Raw genomic sequence first — 6,000 nt, 5'->3', positions numbered from 1 at the left:
TCTGTCTCTTGTTTTTTTTCTTTACAATGTGATTTCAGGTGGTGTTATGTATTCAAAATCTGGGGTGTGAATAAAGCCATGGTTTAATTTTAAAATTCTGATCGTACTGCACACCGTTACAATATATTCTAATCACTTATTTCACTATAGCCTGGACCAGTTACTAGTCTGATGTACAAACTGAGGAAGGTATGGATAAGTAGTTTATTAATTATTTAGATAGGAAAATATCTGTTTAACTTGACTAATATAACCAAGTTGTGGATCAGTTCATATTTCCAGAATTAGAATTGGTGAGGAAAGATGTTGTGGGTGGTTGGGGGATTGGGTGGAAGAATTGAGAGTCTATCTACCTAAATCAAAAGTAACAGGATGAGTTCGGAATAATAAAATGTGAGGCTGGATGAACACAGCAGGCCAAGCAGCATCTCAGGAGCACAAAAGCTGACGTTTCGGGCCTCCCCGAAACGTCAGCTTTTGTGCTCCTGAGATGCTGCTTGGCCTGCTGTGTTCATCCAGCCTCACATTTTATTATCTTGGAATCTCCAGCATCTGCAGTTCCCATTATCTAGGATGAGTTCGGAAGGCTATTTTGAAAATGAAAAAGTATACTGGATTCTTCACTTCATTAGTGAACACTTAACAATACAAAAATACAGAAGTTTTCCTTGAATGCTTTGTAAGTCACTGGTTAGGCCTCAGCTGGACCATGTGTGTTCATTTCTTTGTGCAACACTGGCGGAATTCTTCTCAAACTTGGACAGGATATAGAAGAGGTGTACAAACATGATATCAAAGATGAGGGATCACAGTTTATGTGGAGAGACTGGAGAAATGGGAATTGTTTTCTTTAGAGCAGAAGTGATTTCATAGAGGTGTTCAAAATCATGATGAGAATAAATAAAGGCAAAAGAGTCTGAGGCGATGTGAAATTTCTGTTCCACCGTCAGTTAAGATGGTATGAAATGCATTGTCAGAAAGAATCTTGGAAGTCAACGCATATGCAGCTTTCCAAAGGGAACTGATTATACACTCAAAGAAGCAATATGATAAATACTGGGCAAATGAGACTAATTGGATAGCTGTCAATAAGCTGGCACGGGTTTGTATATGAGGTATTTAGTTGGTGCAATATTCCACGGGATGGAAATAATCTTAAGGGAACTGACAGTTTCGTGTCAGCAGTGATGTTTCACCCACAGAACCAAAAACTGCTTGTCTGCTGGCAATCTATTTCTTGATGCTAAGCCTCATTCTATTTTAGCTGATCTCAATTAGCTTTGTATTTTCTAAGAGGATAATTACCTTAGTCCATTCCAGGATTACCGATTCAGGTCTATGACGCAGGGGTGTTCGTGGGCCTACAGCTGGCTACAGAGACACCACCAACACATCTCTCCTCCCCCACCCAATACCCTGGTGTCAAGTGGTGCATGAGGGAGGAAGGTGAACTTTTTTACTTGTATTTAAGTCTTGTCTCTTAATTTCAGTCTTGTATCTTAATATTTTCAATAAGTCAAAATGGCACCAGAGCATAGGGACATATTGCACTTCTCAATATAATCATAGAATTCCCACACTAGAAACAGGCCATTCCTTCCACCAAGTCCACACCAACTCTCTGAAGAGCAAACATTATCCCTGGATTTCCCATAGCTAATCCACCTAATTTTACACGTCCCTGGACACTATGGGCAATTTAGCACAGCCAATCCACCTAACCTGCATATTTCTAGACTGGGGGAGAAACACACAGACACGGGGAGAATGTGCAAACTGCACACAGACAGGTCACCAGAGGCTAAGAATTGAACTCTGGTCCCTGGCACTATGAGGTAATGGTGCTAACCACAGAGCCACTGTGCCACCTTTTTTTTCCCTAAGGAACAGAAATATTTGATAAATGCAAGTGACAATAAATCATTCCATTCAATTCAATTCAATTGAATATATCCCCTAAAGTACATGTATGATTTACAACTTGCACTTTCTTCCTTGATTCCTGCTATATTCAACTTGAAGTTCATTTTCTGCTAAGAACCCAGAACTACCACTCCAGGATGAACAAAACAAATTTGCATGTATATAACATTCTCCACAATGTGTCAAACTACTTCATTTTCAGTTACATATTTCTGAAGGGCTGTCTTTGTTGTAATGTAATCTCAAAGTCCTGCTACATTGAGGTGTTATTTTGGTAAACAAACCTGCACTGGATTTCTGCACCAAGAGTCAGAGATGTACTACATGGAAATAGACCTTTTGGTCCAGCTTGTCAATGCCAACTAGATATTCTAAATTAATCTAAACCTACTTGCCAGTATTTGGCCCATGTCCCTCTAAACCCTTCCTGTTAATGTATCCATCCAGATGTCTTTTAAATGTTTTATTTGTCCCAACAGCAGCACCATCTTCTGGCAGCTCATTCCATACTTGCACCACCCTCTGTGTGAAAAAGTTGCTCCTTACATCGCTTTTAAAACTTGCCCCTCTCACCTTAAATTTATGCCCTCTAGTTTTGGACTCCCTTAACATGGCAAAAGGCCTCATTCACCTGATCCTTGCCCCCCATGATTTTTAAAAACCTCTAAGTTCACCCCTCAGCCTCCAGGAAAAATAGCCTCAGTCTATTCAGCCTCTCCCTTTAGCTCAAGCCCTCCAACACTGGCAACATCTTTCTAAATCTTTTCTGAACCCTTTCAAGTTTCACAACATCTTTCTTCTAGCAGGAAAACCAAAACAAACACTATATTCCAAAAGTGGCCTAACCAATGCACTGTAAAGCTGCAACGTGGCCACCCAGTTCCTATTAATGCACTGATGAACAAAGGTAAACATACCAACGCTGACTTCACCACTCTGTGACTCCACTTTCAAGGAACTATAAACCTGCACCCCATGGTCTCTGGCAACATTCCCCAGGATTTTAACCATTAAGTGTACAAAGTCCTGCCCTGATTTTCCTTTCCAAAATGCAGCACCTCAAATTTATCTAAATTAAACTCCCATGTACCACTCCTCTGTCCATCTGATCAGGGTCCTGCTGTACTCTGATAACCTTTGTTTTCCACTACACCACCAATTTTGGGGTCATACAAACTTAAAAACTATACCTCCTATGTTCACATCCAAATCTTCCAGATAATGACAAAAAGCAGTGGATCCAGCACCGATCCCTATGGCACACTGCTCGTCACAGACTTCCTGTCCAAAAAGCAACCCTCCACCACCACCACCACCCTCTGTCTCCTACCTTCAAGCCAAGGTTGGTATATTTTACACACATCAGTACAGATTGAGATATTTTGACAGGAACTGTCCAGTGCACTGTGGTTACTTACAATGGTGAATTAATGTACTGGCTTCTGCAAACTGTCTCCATTGCACACTTCTAACAATTATTAAGTAAACAAATCCATGCTGAATATCTCTTCCCTACCCTGGGCAAGGTGCTTGTTGATAACTGTTACACTCCCGCTGAGATTAACTCAGTACTCTTTTCTCTAAATCTGTTAACTGCTTTCCAATAGTTTGGGGAAAAATTTAAAAGTGTTGACCTTATAAAAATCACCTGCATCAGAATACCCATTTCTGTTAAAGTGCTAAGTCTTAATGTCTTCCCATCATTGTTATGATTAGACTGATGTAAAATAGCATAGCATAGTATACAATGTCTGCAAGAATTCACAAAATGGTAGCGATGTGCTCTTGTGCCAATTTTATTTGCTCAATGGAGAAACTTAAGAATTAATTGGGAGTGACCATAGAGAATGCTGAAGTCTAATTCTGGTCAAGAATATTGTGTTGCTACTCTAAGTTACAGTGCTTTCAAAAGTTCTGGTAACCAAGATGGTGCCAGAGAATGACAACCTTGTACACTTTGCACTGTACTCTTCTATTCCTATACTTGAGTGCATGTGACCAAAAAAATCTAATTCTAAATATTAGCACACTGTAAAGTTAATCACTAGAAGAACTAAAGGTCATTGTTCAAGATGTTTATTTAATTACAGTGAATGAATAGAACTGTATACTGGATAAAACAAAATGGATCAAAATATAAATATCTGAAAATTTGCACTACAATTTGCTTTTATGTAGGGAAGTAGTTGTCAGAACATTTAACTTGATAGAATTTTTCAGCTCTTGGCTATACACAGCGGTTTTCAATTTGCTCTGTAGATTATAAAGGAACCTGTGGTTATGGTTAAACCCAAACCTCAATTCTTTCAGTAACATTGCAAGGTGAGAATCTTTATGCCATGGGTATTTGCCTAATGAGGGTAGTTGATAGCATTTATTAAATTGGAAAATTTAATTCATTTCACTCTTGCTGGGGAAGCTGTTAAAAAGCACTCAGCTGCCTTTCCAGAACAGGAGTCTCTTTGGGACTAGCTTCCACCTTAGTGTGTGGAGGTAGAATACTTTATAATGGGGTAATTGTAGTTCAGCCCAGACCTACCCTTGTCAGCCATATTTACATTCCCTTCCAGTTAAAATTTTAACTACTCAGTTTGGCCACGTATAAAGTGCCATGAATTATTCTGATCACAACATTATTGGAAAATGTGATCACAGATGCAGATCCAATTTCTAAAGAATATTACCAGTTCTGGAGGGTTTTATGTATGAAGGAAGTTTTGAGCAGTGATTTTTTTCCCCCCTGAGTACAGGGGCTTAGGAGGGAGAATTAGCCAAGTTTTTGATTGACAATTTGAGCATTTGTCCAAGTCTGTCTGGTTTACAAAAGGGAGGACAAATCCAGTTTGACCAATTACCATCCCAATACTGACTTCTATAAAGTGTTATCAACTGCCATTTGATACCAACAACCTACACTCCAATACTTTGTATTCCACAGCTCCACTCAACTGCAGATTTTGCTTACAGCTTAGGTTCAAACATGAGCAAATGTATTGAATTCCAGACATAAAAAGAGAATATTTGATTTGAGTTTGACACCAAGGAACCCTCTATGATCCCAACTAATGCTAGACAAGTCAGACTCGAGTGAAACCTGGCTTGATCGACTAGATTTTTGTTTTACAAGTTGGTGTATATGGTGGTCAGTCACAACGTATTCACAAAAAATCCAAAGAATTGCAGATGCTGTAAATCAGGAACAAAAACAAATTGCTGCCAACAAGGGTGGTACTGTTGTTATCTGATGTACTGACCTGTAATATTATGAAAGCTGAGTGCTCCCGAATTCTCCCCATGGACCATGACCCCACCATTGAACATCAGGCTATTATGTCCATAACAGTTGCTAATCACATTTCATCTGGCTGTCTCCACCCCATCTCCCACCGACTTCCTCAGCCTCCAAGCTCACAGTGCCCCAACCCCACACAGCCTGTTCCTACCTTCTTCCCAAAATCCACAAACAGAATTGCCTCACAGATGTATTGTTTCTACCTGCTCCTGCCCCACAGAACCTCTCTCTTCTTATTGCAATTCTTCTTTGTTACTCCTCTTGTCCAGTTCCTTGCGACAGACGTTCCCACACGTTTCTGGTGCTTTCAGTTTCAGAATTTCCAGTGCAAGGACTCCAGGCACCTCCTCTTTACCATGGATGTTCAATCCCTTCAACAAACCTCACTGCAGCAAAAGCAAATCCGCCATCTGAGACACAAACCTGGCTTTCACAAAAAATTATTGAGCTCTCTGAAAAGACCCATCAAAGGTACCATGGCATTTTAGCTCAAAGTCCTCATGAAAGCAATTAAAGAGAAAAACAGCAGAATCAGTGGAAGAAAGGCATTTGTGACATGAGCAACAGAAGGAAGGTTGGAGATAAAGTAGAGAAGACACAAACTGTGCAAACTTGGGGAGATTAAGTTTTAATTTATTGTTGCCTTATTAATTGGTTTTATAGACAAGGGACTTATGTTTATTTAAACAGCATTCCAGTAGAATTTAGACCAATTAGGTGTAGTAGTAGGGAATTATTCAGTTTGTTAGTGATTCTGTTAATTTGTTCATTGTTAGGTTGAAACA

The sequence above is a fragment of the Stegostoma tigrinum genome, chromosome 31 (assembly GCF_030684315.1).
Source record: "Stegostoma tigrinum isolate sSteTig4 chromosome 31, sSteTig4.hap1, whole genome shotgun sequence".
NCBI lineage: Eukaryota > Metazoa > Chordata > Chondrichthyes > Orectolobiformes > Stegostomatidae > Stegostoma > Stegostoma tigrinum.
This window is presented reverse-complemented; position numbering follows the sequence as displayed.